This window comes from Theropithecus gelada, chromosome 12 (assembly GCF_003255815.1).
Source record: "Theropithecus gelada isolate Dixy chromosome 12, Tgel_1.0, whole genome shotgun sequence".
In the NCBI taxonomy this organism is placed as follows: Eukaryota; Metazoa; Chordata; class Mammalia; order Primates; family Cercopithecidae; genus Theropithecus; species Theropithecus gelada.
In genome coordinates, this window is record NC_037680.1 from 106,558,875 (window position 1) to 106,576,070 (window position 17,196).

At 39.7% G+C, this 17,196-nt stretch overlaps 1 protein-coding gene across 23 annotated transcripts in view; it reads right to left on the reverse strand.

The window, feature by feature from the left end:
* The window catches only part of TRIP12 (thyroid hormone receptor interactor 12), a 155,050-nt gene that overhangs the window by 135,138 nt on the left and 2,716 nt on the right, over positions 1-17,196 (reverse strand). Inside the window, exon 2 of one of the 23 annotated variants that reach the window (XM_025403983.1) lies at positions 6,577-6,694. The exons of 21 other annotated variants lie outside the window; for them this stretch is intronic. The gene's annotated coding sequence lies outside the window, so the exon portion shown is untranslated. Of the gene's footprint in view, positions 1-6,576; positions 6,699-17,196 lie in introns of all 23 variants that reach the window. One more of the 23 variants, XM_025403982.1, reaches the window with a different exon arrangement.

Here is a 17,196-nt window from a genome sequence, read left to right on the forward strand (position 1 = left end):
ACGCCTTTACCTCCCAGGAAGCGGGCTATTCCCTTGCCCTCAGCGATGAGTCACGATTGGGCTAAAGCCAGTTATTTTGTTCCAACTTCAAGATTAGAGGCTTGAAATCAATTTAGACCACTGGTTCATAACAAGGATTCTTATATGTGGTATAGAAGAAATAATTTCACTAACCTCTAATTGAAATTTAAGCCAGGCGTGGTGGCTCACGCCTGAAATTCTAGCACTTTGTGGGGCAAAGGCAGGTGGATCACTTGATGTCAGGATTTCAAGACCAACCTGGCCAATTTAGTGAAATCCCGTCTCTGCTAAAAATACAAAAATTAGCTGCGCATAGTGGTGTGTGCCTACAGTCCCAGCTACTCGGGAGGCTGAGGCAGAATCACTTGAACCCGGGAGGTGGAGGTTGCAGTGAGCCAAGATGGTGCCACACTACTCCAGCCTAGGTGATGCAGCAAGACTTCGTCCCCCCCCCCCAAAAAAAAAGAATTTTAACATTTCTTTCTCATATGAATAAGCAACAAACCACAGCATTATTGGCGGTATCTTTAAGTTTGTACCAAGAGAAATCACAGATATTATATCACATTCAATTGTTGCAGATACCTCAAACTATCCTTTACACTCAACTGAGAAGCTGCTAGATCGTTACTGACAGTGCTAATAAACATATTACTGATTACATACCAGCTTTCACAGTTTGAGAGCTAGACTTCAACATTTTGAGATCTTTGATTTTTTTAAACTTATGGGTATCAATTTTGTGAATTTAACAATATTATTCTGAGGTATCCACAAGCTTCAGACTGCTAAAGAATCTATGCTTCAAAAAAGGTTAAGGGCCTCCAGACTTAAAAGGTCCTAACCACAACTTTCAAATGAAACAGAGAAAATAAAATAGAGCACGCATAATCATTAAGCACAGCTCCTGCAACTTACTTCAGTTACGCAGATATGCCTTCACATACAGTGGTGGCACACAGTAGGTCATTCATATTAGACTGCATATCAGAAGAATTTAAAAGCCAATGGTCTAAACCTGGCTGTGTACAAAATACCATTACTGTGTGCGGGTTTTTTGTTTTTTGTTTTTTTTTGCCAGAAGTATGATCCAGTTGTCAGTAATAAGACATACAGGGAGACAGGCTAGGCATCCTCTAGGAATACTTTTGCTTTCTAGATAAACAACAATAGGAACACAACAGTATCTTTTCTTCTTCCTGACTCAAATGCAATGGACACAATGACTTCAAGCCTTGACAGCCATTCAGTAACCATGAGAACCACTTGCTGCTTAGAATGGCAGAGCAGAAACACACAGAGCCTGGCCCTTGCTGGAACCACTGTGCAAATGAACCATGTCGTGCAAGGAAAAACAAACCCCAATCTGTTTAAGGCCTTCTTGGTCAAGTTTTCTATTCACTTGCAGGTAAAAAGGTTCCTATCAGAAAAAGGAATTATTTTGGATAGGGTGACCAAGTAAGGCCATCTGAGCTAAAACCTTACGCATGAAGAAACAGCCATTAAGATCTAGAAGATGACATTTCACGGAGCAGGAGCAAGTAGAAGGCAAGAAAAGCAGGAGATGATGTCAGAGAGGTGGCCATGTAGGAGCCTGCGAGCCACAACAAGGAGCCTTCTGAATCTTCCCATTGGGCTACCAAAAGCAAAGAGTCACATCCTGCACAAGGGTAATACAAAAGATACTACAAGTTAATACAAGCATCCCAAGTTAATACAGGATACTCCAAGGTAATACAAAAGATAAGGGAGGAAGATTTCATTTAAAAACATGGCTTCGGCCAGGTGCGGTGGTTCACACCTGTAATCCCAACATTTTGGGAGGCCAAGGCAGGCAGATCACTTGAGCTCAGGAGTTCAAGACCAGCCTGGGCAACATGGTGAAACCCCATGTTGTCTCTGCCAAAAATACAAAAGAAAAAAAAAATTAGCCAGACGTCGTGATGCACGCCTGTAGTCTGAGCTACTCAGGAGGGCTGAGGCAGGAGGATCGTTTGGGCCCAGAAAGTGAAGGCTGCAGCGAACCAAGATGAAGCCACTGCACTCCAGCCTGGGCAACTGAGCAAGACCCTGTCTCAAAAAAAAATTTTTTTTAATTTAATTTTTCAAAAAAGCGCGGCTTCACAGATATGAGTACAAAGCTAATATTTCTAAAAAGGATTATTAGTGATAGTTTTTGGCCAGGTGTGGTGGATTACACCTGTAATCCCAGCATGGGTAACCAAGGAGGATGGATTACCTGAGGTCAAGAGTTCGAAACCAACCTGGTCAACATAGTGAAACCCTGTCTCTACTAAAATTACAAAAATTAGCCAGCTGTGGTGGTGTGAGCCTGTAAGTCCCAGCTACTTGAAAGGCTGGGCAGGAGAATTGCTTAAACCCAGGAGGTGGAGGCTGCAGTGACCCAAAATTATGCCACTGCACTCCAGCCTGGGCAAGAGTGAGACTCCAACTCCAAAAGAAAAGAAATAATCTGACAAAGGGAAAAAGATTGACAATTATGGTTAAGTAAATATAAAGCACATTAATGAAAAACTAATAATGTAACAGGAAAATGTTCATCATATGATAGGTGGGAAAATTGGGGGTGGTTCTTAGTTTTCTTTATTCAAATTTTAACAATTGCTCTATACTTTATAATCAGAAATAAATGCCTCAAAAAGCATACGTTTTAAAAAGTCATTCAATACATGTTACGTGACACGTTGGACGGGATCCTGGAACAGAAAGACATTAGGTGAAAATCCAAATGAAGTACAGGTAATAATAATGAGTCAATACTGGGTCATTAGTTGTGTCAAATGTACCATACTAATGTTAAGATCTTCATAAAGAGAAACTGGATGTGAAATACAGGAGAACTCTATCTGTGAAGCTTTTCCGTGAATCTGAAACTGACCTAAAATAAAAAGTATGTTTAGACCGAGCGCATGGCTCACGCCTGTAATCCCAGCACTTTGGGAGGCCGAGGAAAGTGGATCACCTGAGGTTGGGAGTGTGAGACCAGCCTGACCAACATGGAGAAACCCATCTCTACTAAAAATACAAAATTAGCCAGGCGTGCTGGCACATGCCTGTAATCCCAGCTACTAGGGAGGGTGAGGCAGGAGAACTGCTTGAACCTGGGAGGTAGAGGTTGCAGTGAGCTGAGATTGCACCACTGCACTCCAGCCTGGGCAACAAGAGCGAAACTCCGTGTAAAAAAAAAAAAAAAAGAAGTGTGTTTAAAAAGACTCTTCAAGTGGGCAGGTGCAGATAGTAGGAGTCATTACCAAGCTATAGCAGGCAAAAAGACAAAGTCGTTTAGGAAGAGAGAAGATGTATTTTGAAAGAGTCAAGGGCAAAAGGTTATACACAATAATGTATGCCCAGCACACCACAGACCCTCACTTGTAGAATAAGGTCCTCAGTTATTTTACTGTCTTCTCTGCAGTCTCTTAAAGCAGTTTTCAGACACAAGAGGTCTAAACCATCTTCAAAAACAACAAAAGCGTTATTGATCCCTTCAGGTAACAAAGTGCTGAGAATAACGAATATACTTTTAAAAATACCTTTGAGCTACCAAAATTATCACTGTCTTAAAGCCACATAATGCAAGCCTTTACTCTGAACTTAAGGTACACAAGTCTAGCAAGTAGTTTTGCAACTCAATGCACATTAAAAGCTGGGGGAGGAGGGTGTAGCTCACAGTACCTGAACACCAAGAAGCCCATCAAGCAGAGCAAGGAGAGGACACTCACTGCACAAAGCAATTAAGTTCTATAAAAAGCAGGCTATTTAGGAGTATCCAACAGCCAATGAGGGCCTTAAGGCTAAGTATAATAAACTAACGTTCACTAATGATGGCCACAAGTCAGGAACAAAACATTACAGTGCATTCAGAACATTCTGAAAAATCAACACTTATATAATAACTGTTGAAGAACCACATAAACGTGTTCATAGCCGGGCACGGTGGCTCACGCCTGTAATCTCAACACTTTGGGAGGCCGAGGTGGGCAGATTACCTGAGGTCAGGAGTTGGAGACCAACCTGGCCAACATGGTGAAACCCCGTCTCTACTAAAAATACAAAAATTAGCTGGGCATGGTGGCACACGCCTGTGATCCCAGCTACTCTGGAGGCTGAGGAAGGAGAACTGCTTGAGCCCAAGAGGTGGAGGTTGCAGTGAGCTGAGATTGTGCCACTGTACTCCAACCTAGCTGACGGAGCGAGACTGTCTCAAACAAACAAACAAACAAACAAGCATGTTTACTGCATCATTCTTCATCAGGTTTTACATCTATTTCAAAAAAAAAAAAAAAAAGATTTCCATTAATTACAAAAAAGAAATTACGCCGGGCGCAGTGGCTCACACCTGTAATCCCAGCACTTTGAGAGGCTGAGGCAGGCGGATCACAAGGTCAAGAGATCAAGATCATCCTGGCCAACGTGGTGAAACCCTGTCTCTACTGAAAACACAAAAATTAGCTGGGCATGGTGGTGGGCACCTGTAGTCCCTGCTACTCAAGAGGCTGAGGCAGGAGAATTGCTTGAACCTGGAAGGTGGTGGTTGCAGTGAGCTGAGATCGTACCACTGCACTCCAGCCTGGGCAACAGAATAAGACTCAGTCTCAAGAGAAAAAAAAAATGCCCAAAAAAAAAAAAAAAAATTAAAAAAATTTACCTCCAACAGTTAAAAAAAAAAAAAAAAAAAAAGACCTTGAAACTAGGTAAAGAGGAATATGGGATGTTCCTTATACTATTTTTGCAAGATTTTTATAAATCTGTGACTATATCAAAATAAAGACATCAAAAAACATATTCCATATCACACTGCTAACACTGACCTTATTTATTTGAAACTGTAAGTAGTCAAAGAGACTATAATTAGCAGTGATAAAACACTTGAACTTGAATCAAATTTAGAAACGGCCCCCCACAAAACTTTTCTAAGTGTGTAATCCGGGTCAGGGTTATTTTTCCTTCCAATTTTTAGGTTCCACTTTAATTGTCCATTAAATTTACTCAAAATCTCAATTATAACATCTTAAAAATATATACACACTGTTGACTAACTTTATACATTTCCACCAACTGTGAAAATAAGGTACCATTTAGGAGAACTATTAACATTTACAATAAAACAAATACTATTTGATCACTTAACTGAGAACCAGGCGCTCTGCTAGGTAAGAACTTCATTTACTCATTAAAACCTGAAAAGAATCCTGAAAAGTAGTATTTTCTATATTTTACACAGTAACATGCTCAAGGTCAAACAACAAGGAAAACCCAAGTTCATCTTGCTGCAGAGTCCATAATTCTCGCAATGATCTCATTTCAATTCTAAATTTCTACCACTCAAATAATTCCAAGACAGTATCAGAAAAATCCACCTTCTCAAAACTGTCTTTTCAGATGCAAAGGAAAGGAAAATAAAAACACTGTCTCTCAAAAGGAATGGTTACTAAAAATACATCTTACAATGCTGAGGAAGCTGAGGCAAGAAGATTGCTTGAGGCCAAGAGTTCAAGATCAGCCTGGGCAACGTAGCAAGATTTCATCCCTACAATAAATAAAAAATGAACCAGGCATGGTGGCTACTCGGCAGCCAAGGTGAGAGGACCACTTGAGCCCACAAGTTCGAAGCTGCAGTGAGATATGATCACACAACTGCACTCCAGTCTAAACAACAGAGAGAGACCTTATCTCTAGAAAAAAATAACAATAATAATAATAGCTTAAATGCAAGCACTTATCCTATACCAGGCATTGTTTTAAATGTTTTACATATATTAACTAATTTAATCCTCATAACAATCAGGATATAAATACTATTTTTACTCCCATTTCACAGATGGGAGAACTAGTGTCAAAAAAAAAAAAGGTTCTTCAACTAGTAATGTTGGAGCCTAGATTTAAACTGAATCTCAGTGTTCGCTCTTAACCACTTCACTAAACTTACTATTATTTAGACATTATCACATTATCCTCCATCCACAGAGACTGTGCTAACTTATATAAAGTACCACGGGCCCAGCCCTGAGCCAAGGGAAGAATTCAATACAGGTTAGTTGCTAATATTATTCAAGATGCCTTTTCTTAATATTCTTATTCATCTTCCACACCAGTGGGCTAACCTAGATCATTAGACTATATTATATACCTTTTATAGTGACACATCAAAAAGGGAACCAGGAATTTAATTCTGAATTCAAGGTGGGCAAATATACACAGATGCAAATAATGTAACTATTCTGAGAAATATCTTGGTAATATTTTTGCCATATTCTTTATTCCAAACAGTCGGTCATCTTACAAAGCATCTGCATAATGTCTCACAATTCAGTTTAAGAGATTTTATGCTGCTGGGTATGGTGACTTACACCTGTAATCCCAGCACTTTGGGAAGTTATGCGGCCAGACATGATGGCTCACGCCTGTAATCCCAGCACTCTGGGAGGCCGAGGTGGGCAGATCACTTGAGGCCAGGAGTTCAAGACTAACCTGGGCAACACAGTGAGATCCCTCTACAAAAAATAAAAAAAATTAGCCAGTCACAGTGGCACATGCCTGTGGTCCCACCTACTGAGGAGGCTGAGGCAGGAGAACCACTTGAACCTGGGAGGCCGAGGTTGTAGTGAGCTGAGATCACGCCACTACACTCCAGCTTGGGTGACAGAGTGAGATTCTGTCTCAAAAAAAAAAAAGAGATTTTATGTTAGTTTTGTCCAAGTTTACCACTCTCCCTTTAAGATTATAAACTCCAGGCCAAGGACTACATTTTATGTATCTTTATAATCCCAAATCTTAGTCTGTGGCTTGAAATAAGAAGTGTTCAGAAATACTTATTATATGCTGATAAGGGCCGGGAGTGGTGACTCATGCCTGTAATCTCAGCATTTTGGGAGGCCACGCCACAGTGGAAGGATCACTTGAGCCTAAGGCTTTGAGACCAGCCTGGGCAACATAGGGAGGCCCTGGCTCCACCAAAAAAAAAAAAAATATTAAAATATTAGCTGGATGTGGTGGTGCACATCTGTAGTCCCAGCTAGTCAAGAGGCTAAGGTGGGAAGATCGCTGGAGCCCAGGAGGTCAAGGCTGCAGTAAGCAGTGATTGTGCCACTAGACTCCAACCTGGTTGACAGCAGAGACCTCATCTAAAAAAGAAGAAAAAAGTTTGGTACAGTGGCTCATGCCTATAATTCCAGCATTTTAGAAGGCTGACGCAGGAGGACTGCATGAGGCCAGGAGTTCAGGACCAGCCTGGGCAACATAACAAGATTCTGTCTTTACCAAAAAAAATACAAAACAGCCAGGTATGGTAGTGCGAGCCTACAGTCTCAGCTACTCAGGAGGTGAAGGCAGGAGGATAACATGATCCAAGGGCTTTCAAGGCTATGGTGAGCCATGATTGTACCATTATGCTCCAGCCTGGGTGACAGAGTGAGACACCTAACTCTAAAAACAAAAAAAAACTTAGTAATATATACCATTTGCTTATAATTCACATGTATTAATTCTATATCCACTGCTAGAGTAACTTCACTGAGATGCCTTAAATGATTGCTTTTCTAGGTCTGAGAGTACTGCTACATATAATTCAAGCAACACCTTTGAGATAAATGCAGCAGTTGCTGAAACCAAGATAACTTCTTTCCTTGTGCCATGATTCTAATACTAGCCCTTAAAATAGAAACAATTCCAGAATTTTTTTAGAACTGTTGTTTTACTAAGTCCTTGATTTTACACTCCTTAAAATAACTATAGATTAAGCCATTCCTAACTTTACAACTGTCTGAAGAAATATGGAAAACTTCCCAAATCCTTTACTATTGCATTAAAAATTTAAATAAACTCAGCAGGAATCATGAAAAAGTTCTAAATTTCTTGAGATACAGAAAACTCTTAGAAGTTAACTCTGTAATTATGAATCACCTTCATTTTCTTTTTTAGTAATAAGAAACAAAACCGTAACACCATGGCTGAATATCAGTAAACATGCGAGTTAGGCAGTAGACCCATTTTACAGAAGAGAAAGAAACTGTGGTATTCCAGCAAACCTAAGTTTACCAATTCTTTAACTTATTCAAGAAACAAACTGAGTATCGATTAAAACAGGTACCACAATGAAGATAGAAAATGACGGTGTATTAGCTCTTCAGTAATTCCTTTCGGTAGTCCTTAGTTTCTGCAATGACAAGATACCTGGAAAAAATGTCATGGCCTAATATACAGGCAGCTGAAAAGTAATACTAGATGGTTAGAAGAGGCAGAAGCAGATTATCTTACAGCACCACACCAAAGGCTGAAATTCCCCAAGTCTTAGTTCATATCAGCAACTGGAAAGGCAACACTTTTCAAAAGGCAGGATGAAGAGTAGAGTAAAAAAGATGAACTCTGCGATTAACAGTCTAGTTTTCTGAAAGGATTTTGAGGCCAGAATGTAAAAATCAACACTAACATTACTAATGACAGTTGAGAAATAATTAGCAAATAGGTCTGATCACAAAGTTAAGACTACTGAATCTTCTTAAACATCAGCCTACTTGTTGCCATCTACTGGGGGAAGGGCACAAATGCATTTGGACCTGGGGTGGAGGGGTAGAGATCAGGGTCAAATTCCCTTGAGACTAAGCTGCTTTCCCTAGGTGAGAAGAAATGAAAACACATGTTTCATAAAGGAAAAAATACATGAAGTTGGGTGGTTGTTTTGCAGAAAAATAGGCACTCTTGTGCTACAGCAGTAAAACATATAGACTGCACGAATATTTTTATTCTAAAGTAAGTCCACAAAATGTTGCACGATACGGCCTTCCTTACTCCCCAAACAGGTACAATTCTGAGTCATAAATCTGCATAGCTAACATCTCTGCTTTCTACATAAGAATCAAATTAATCCAAACCGCAATTAGGAAAGTCAGTAGGAACACACTAGAAATAAAAGCTGCTAAAAAAAAAGCTAAATATTATAGCTATCAGAACACTGAAAAAAAAAAAATTTAGGCCGGGTGCGGTGGCTCAAGCCTGTAATCCCAGCACTTTGGGAGGCCGAGGCGGGTGGATCACGAGGTCAGGAGATCGAGACCATCCTGGCTAACATGGTGAAACCCTGTCTCTACTAAAAATACAAAAAACTAGCCGGGCGTGGTGGCGGGCGCCTGTAGTCCCAGCTACTCGGAGGCTGAGGCGGGAGAATGGCGTGAACCCGGGAGGTGGAGCTTGCAGTGAGCCGAGATCGCGCCACTGCACTCCAGCCTGGGCGACAGAGCGGGACTCCGTCTCAAAAAAAAAAAAAAAAAAAAAATTTAGTTTCTCTTTAGGCACCATATAACCTAATTTCTCATTTTTAAAATCCTGTGTACCTACTTGTATAAAAGTAACAGTATTTGTTAAAGGATATAAAATTATGCTAGATAGGAAGAGTATGTTCTCCTGTTCTATTCCACTGCAGGGTGACTATAGTTTAATACATAGTTTCAAAGAGCTAGAGGGAAGATATTGAACGTCCCAACACAAAGAAATGATAAATATCTGTGATGATGGTATGCTAATTACCCTGATCTGACTACTATACATTGTATGTATTGACACATTACTAAGTGCCCCAAAAATACATACATGTGTCAAAATTTTAAAAACAAAGGGGTAACTACTATGCAGAGTGCAAAGCAAACATTTTATTAGAATATTTAATTTGATTAAACTATGTAATATTAATTTATACTTTTTTAAAGTATTTAAATATCCCAGAGTCAGTAATGGCTAGGAAAAAAAAAGTATTTAAATATTTAAACCACAATTCACTTTTGTTTTAAACATAATTTCACTGTATTGAATGTTAAGCAAAAGTTTCCCTTTAAAGTCCCAATAATAAGACTTACAAATTACTGAGGACAACTCACAAAAAATCATGCATTAGGTATCAAAAAGTATTTTGAATCAAAAAAAACTGAACAAACAGCAGCAGCTTCCACTAAAGGAAGACTTGTGTGTCCAACAGAGGACTGGTGTGAGTCATTTAGACAATAAACCAGCTCCTGCTTATTTAACATTTTAAACAACAGGAAAAAAAAAAAAAAAGAAATTTTACCTTCACTACTTCTATCTCCTCCAAAACTTACCACAAAAACCTTTATATGTAGTACCAGAAAGGGAAGCACTGTCATAAAAAACAACATCTAAAAGCACTTTTATTTTCATTTTCAGTTCATTCATAAATATTTTTGTATACTTTTTTCACATCATCACCTATTCAGGGATCAACAATCATTCAACATAATCTGTTAAATCTAATTCCTTGATCTCCCATTTAAGAACTTCAATAATCTCAGCCCAATTCCTGTGATTTCAAACATATGGACCCTCTCTACTCCAGAGAGCTCATTTACCTTAATATTAGATCCTCACCACAATTACACCTTTAAGCTCCCCATTCTTCTATACCGTCCTCCAATCAGGGCTAGTTTAAGCCCCTCTCTCTTCTTGGTCTTCCTCAGTAACTTCGACCCAGAACTGAACCTCTCTAAACTTCCAAGTACCCACTGTATAAAACTCAATCTTGTACTCAATAACAAATATGCACAATGTTAGACGTTGTGTGCTGCTGTTATAAGTTTGAACTCATCTACAACAAAGTACATTTCAAGATAAGGAATCTCCTTTTGTAAATCTCTTCTTTCTCAGCACCCTCTAAGAGGGCAGATCTTGTATGGAACCAGATACACACTCACATTAGCTGCTGATGAATATTTGTTTTTGTTTTTTGAGACAGGGTCTCACTCTGTGGCCCAGACTGGAGTGCAGTGGCATGATCTTGACTCACTGCAGCCTCAACCTCCTGGGTTCAAGCGATCCTCCTGCCTCAGCCTCCCAAGTAGCTGGGGCTACAGGCATGCACCACCACATCAGGCTAATTTTTTTTTTATTTTTAGTAGAGACAATGTCTTGCTGTGTTGCCTAGGTTGTTCCTAAACTCCTGGGCTGAAATCATCCTCCTGCCTCAGCCTCCCTAGGGGCTGGAATTACAGGAATGAGCCACAGCGCCTGGCGGAATATTTGTAAACGAAGGTGCTTCAACAATTTATTTAGTATAGCCACAAATCATGCCCTAATTCATGTTTCTTAATTTACATTCCAATATCAGATTTTCTAAATGCAGAAAAATCTACATTTAGAGTATTTACAGAATATTTATCTAGGCTAAATACTATACTCCTATATATAGTTTTAGACAAATAAGCTGTGATGGAGTAAGTTAAATATCAACTATATGAAACATAACGGAACTTGAAAGACAAGGAATAAGTTTCAGGTTCCTTTTATATTCTGCCAAACACAACTGTGGCACACAGTAAGCACTTGATAAATATGTATTGATAAATAAATCATCATCTAATAAACATAATCTCCAAATGCTAAATTCGGGGTAACCAACTAACTATTCTAAGGCCTTAACAATTCCTTAAGTAGCTGATTTTAATGAGCCTAATTTTGAAAAATTTATATTCTACACTCAGCTGCCAACCCCTGAAAAATGAAAACAAGCAAGTAAATTATGGCAAATGATGCTAATATTATTTTACAACACAGTTTCTCAATGTGTCCCACCAAAACACACTATCACGTACACCTACCATGTACAATGCATTATGTTGGAAGCCTTGTGCCAGACACTGTGAAGATAAAATAATGAGATCTCTACCTTGAAGAGGCCAAAAATGCAGTTAAGAAGTTAAGATGTAAACAACTAATCATATAAGACAGAATGTGAAAGCCATCCTGAAATATGTTACAGAAGGGGAATAGGAGAGTAAGGAGTAAAAATTTTAAAGGAGTCACTAGAAGAAAGTCAAGTGTGTGTGTACATATAGTTGTAAGAGATACAGGCCAGGTGCGGTGGCCCACACCTGTAATTCCAACTCTAGGGGGCCGAGGCAGGTGAATTGCCCGAGATCAGGAGTCAGTCTGTAATCCCAGCTACTCAGGAGGTTGAGGCAGGGGAATTGCTTGAACCAAGGAGGTGGTGGAGGTTGCAGTGAGCTGAGATCGCGCCACTGCACTCCAGCCTGGGCGACAAAGCAAAACTCTGCCTCAAAAAATAAAACAAATAATAATAATAATAAAGAGATACAAGATGTGGAAGGGGTATCAATTCAAGTAGACAAAAAACCAAAGCAAAAACGCTAAAAAGTTGCTGGGTGTGTTCAGAGAGGAAGAAACAGTTCAATCTGATTGCAGCCAAGGATGCAAAACAAACAGAATTATGAAACACTGGGGTCTTAGAAGTTGGTAGTATTTGCATATATTTCCTATTTACAAGGCTACTAGAAGCACTTGGTTTTTGAGAATCAAAAAAAGTAGGGGACCTTCATATGATCTCTATGAACCTGCTCTCTAAGGACACAAAGCAGCTTAAATTACAACTGAAGAGAGAATTTCAAGAGATGGGCTACTGTGAAAACTCATTTTAGGTTTCCAGGGCATCACACGTTTACCAATATAAAAACTTTAAGTTAATCTGACCTTAAGAAGACAGCACAAGGTACATCTATTTATTCAGAGCACTGCCCACAGGCAGAATGAGTAGGAGTTTTGAAGTCAGGGTAGAACTCATTGGTTATGACAGCCAACAAGTTGATTAAAATACACACTGAAATGCTGTAACTTCAAGTCTTGAAGGCTTGCTGATGGACACTTATGCTTATAAATAGCCTTCAAAAATCTATGTATAGGTAATAACACCATATTTATAGAAATATGTACATGCTCTCTAAAAAGAAACAAACAGAATAAACTAGAATGATGTATACTATTATAAATTGCAGACCCTAATCAGTTAGCACTGTATTAAAACATCAGTTAGGCGCAGTGGCTCACTCTTGTAATCCCAGCACTTTGGGAGGCCAACGCGGGTGTATCACGTGAGGTCAGGAGTTCAAGACCAGCCTGGCCAACATGGTGAAACCTGTCTCTACCAAAAATACAAAAAATTAGCTGGGTGTGGTGGCAAGCGCCTGTATCCCAGCTCTGGGGAGGCTGAGGCAGGAGGATTGCTTGAACCCAGGAGGTGGAGTTTACAAGTGAGCCAAGATTGCGCCACTGCACTCCAACCTGGACAACAGAGCGAAACTCAATCTCAAAAAAAACTTATTTAGGTCTTCAATGTACTTTAAACTATCAACTATTTTATGCACATAATGTCCAATTAAAGAATAACAAAATGGCTTGCCCTAATTCCTTTTAAAATGTATGATTTAAAGTAACTTGCAGTCTCCAAATATATACTGACTAAAAGTCTCAATCATTTTAGCATTAACGATGCAAAATATGAATCAAAATTTAAAAAACAGGACATTAAGCCATTACGAAATATTTCCACTTAAAGTATCTTATTTTATTTTCACAAGACTTAGTCTATCAACAAACACTTAATCCCTATTATGGACCAGGTACTGTGCTAGATGCAGAAACAAAAAGGGACACTGCTTGGGATTAGTGTCCTTGTAAAAGTTTAAAAAAGAAGGGTGGAGGCTAAGGACTTTAAAGAATTCATAATCAACTAAGGAATACAATTGTATATTAAACAAAAAACAAAAAAAAATTTTTTTTTTTGAGACAGGGTCTCACTCTGTCTCCCAGGCTGGAGTGCAGTGGCACAATTCGAGCTCACCACAGCTTTGATCTCCCAGGCTCAAGCAATCCTTTCACCTCAGCCTCCCAGGTACCTGAGACTACAGGCATGTGCCACCATGCCCAGCTAATTTTTGATTTTTAGTAGCGACAAGGTCTCTACTAAGCTGCTCAGGCTAGTCTCAAACTCCTGGGCTCAAGCGATCCTCCTGCCTCAGCCTCCCAAAGTTCTGGAATTACAGGCATGAGCCACGGGGTCTGGTCAAATGTTTCAAGTAGGATACCTATGCATATAACAGAGGTATGTTGGAGTTAAAAGAGTTTTAACAAATGAGGCAATGGCCGACAGTACTGTAAACAAATGGAGAAAGGGCTTTGTGTTCCAATTCATCTGTGGAGCCTAATCTAAATACAGAATGTCTAGCATATAAATGACAATTGACTCTAGGTTAGGTAGTAATAATCAGATTTTTCAGATTAGGCACTTGAAGCTCACAAAGTACTAAGTTAAATTATTTGCCCAAGGTTACAAAGATGGGAAGTGCATAGCTAGGACTGGAACCTAAGTCTTGCCTTCAAATCAGACAATCACTTGAACAGTGCTATTAAGGAAAACACAGAGTAGCAGGTATTTTTCACTCTAGACCACCTGAATGACTTTTTAAATCAAGCATAACCATGATAGCCGGGCATGGTGGCGCCTGTCTGTGATCCCAGTACTTGGGAGGCTGAAGCAGGAGAATCGCTTGAACCCGGAAGGTGGAGGCTGCAGTGAGCCGAGATTGCGCCACTGCACTCAGCCTGGGCGACAAGAGTGAGACTCCGTCTCAACAAACAAGCAAGCATAACCATGAAACCTGACTACTGCCAATAGCTTCTGCACTCTCAAGAAAAAAGCATGTAAGCCTGAATAATGAGTTAAGTTCCTTTTTCTTCTATCCAATGATTTAATGAAATCACTGAAATCACAAGAAACAACCAAAATCTAAAAGGCCTCAGAGAAAAATGACTGAACAGACTTATTTCAGTCTAGGAAACCTCTTTTTGCCAACAACCTAAAATTATCAGTAAGTGAGGATATTAAAGAACTACATTTTTTAAAAACCCAAGACATTAGCTGAGTTAAATTTTACCTTAAAAAAAAAAATCAAGGGACAGGTCTAGCATCAGTATACTTATCTATTTATTACAAATAACAGCAAGCATCCATTATGCACAGAGAAACCCAGCAGAGAGGTACAGAACAGCTGCTTTGAGGTTATGTCTTCAAGTCTGTAACACAGCTGCTGAAATGATACACAAGTACCAAAAGAAAATACACCAGTAAAGCTTACATTACACTATACTACACTACACGTTAAGAATTACCAGGCACTGGTCGGGTGCAGTGGCTCACGCCTGCAATCCCAGCATTTTGGGAGGCTGAGGCGGGGGGATCACGAGATCAGGAGATCGAGACCATCCTGGCTAACACAGTGAAACCCCGTCTCTACTAAAAATATAAAAAAATTAGCAGGGCATGGTGGCGGGCACCTGTAGTCCCAGCTACTTGGGAGGCTGAGGTAGGAGAATGGCGTGAACCCAGAAGGCAGAGCTTGCAGTGAGCCGAGATTGCGCCACTGCACTCCAGCCTGAGCGACAGAGCGAGACTCTGTCTCAAAAAAAAAATTACCAAGCACTAAGATTATATACAACAATCTAAAAATTATATTTATTCTGTAATGTCCACCAGATTTTTACTCTTCCACCCTATTTGGCCTGGACTCCCCTCAGGCTTGGCCTTATTAACTAAAGCTTGGCCTATGAAAAAAGTGGCACAGAATAAGCCACTGGCTTAACACTAAAACATGGCAGTGACAGTTGATATCCATCCATGCACTTTAATGGCACATTAGTCAGGGGTGATGTGAAGAGGCCATGATCACTGAACCAACCAACAGAAAGCATTCTGACGAATCTGCCGGGATCAAAGAACCCTTCCAAGCAGGTTGGAGTGCAGTGGCGTGATCATAACTATTAACTTTGAATCTCTGGGTTCAAGCAATCCTTCCGCTCCAGCCTCCAGAGTTGCCTAGAACTACTGACACATGCCACCATGCCCTGCTAATTTTTTCTTTTTTGGGGAGACAGTCTCACTATGTTGCCTGGGCTACAACTCCTAGCTTCAAGAGATCCTCCCGCCTCCCAACTCCCCACCTCCAGTGCCACCTCATCCAGACCAATCAGGTTTATTAGCATACCTTCACACATACCACATTGATATGAAATCATCCTTGCCCTCAGGAAGCCTATAATCCAGTCAGGGAAACAAAAGCAACACATGTCAACAAATACAATATTGTAATGCAGAAATGAAGCAAGTACAGATAATCAGAAATATAAAGATCACAGATAAAAACTTGTTTGAGGAAGCAATTTGAAGGGATGAATTGTAAGTTGTTCTTTACATCCTTTATCTTCTATGTTTTTCTGTACATAGTGGGTGCTTGCTTGTTTTAAAAGAGGGAAAACTCCATGTCAAACAAGCAATTGCAAGGAGCGATTTCAGTGAAGATAAAAAAAACCAAGCAGGTTGCTGTTTTGACTTGAGTCCACCAAATAGCAAACAAAAAAATAAAGGAGCAACTGGTATCACATTTGCTCAAAAAGATCCCTACCCAGCCACTTAAAAGGAGGGAAAGTTCCGTAGGTTCTGCAGAAAACAGTGACCAGGATTCAGAAGCATTATTCTCTAATTGTAATCTCTTACATTAACTCAATTTCATGAGTCACAAACCAGAAAAGGTACGAATTTTGTCAATAAAAAACGTAAACAAATTTGAAGTTTCTTTAAACAAATAAACAAGTTTATTAGGTAGAATGATGGCAAACAAGTATCTGGCATGCTGATGTCAAAAAAAGAAGGTAACTTTAAAAAGACAAAAATTAGACCCAAATTCTACTACCAATTAAGCAGCAATTTCAAATTATAAAGTTCTATAACTTTGTACCTTCAACCTACTTTACATTAAATCTCCCCTGCCCCACGGACCACCACCACTAATGAGAAGCTGTATCTTTTAAAAATGAACTCAAAACAGCTAATGTAATTTTCTAAAATTTATTTATTTATTTAGCATGTTGTTTTTTTCCCACAGTCATTACATCTGCTGGGTTTCACAACCACCCAGTGAGGTAAAATAGAGATTACCCACTCCCATTTTACAGATAAAATAAATGAAGACCAGATAGGTTAAGTGACTAGCTCAAGGTCACAAAGCTACTAATCAGTAGCGTGTGAATTTCCAAGCCAGTGATGTTTTCTTTGCTAAGATGACAACCCTAAAACAAAGGATATTAAAACCTTGTCTAGATAACATAAATACAATAATCTTAAAAGTTACACTGGGGCCGGTGCAGTGGCTCTCGCCTGTAATCCCAGCACTTTGGGAGACCAAGGTGGGCGGATCACCCGAGGTGGCCAACATGGTGAAACTCTGTCTCTACTAAAAACGCAAAAATTAGCCGGGCATGGTGGCGCGTGCCTGTAATCCCAGCTACTCAGGAGGCTGAGGCAGGAGA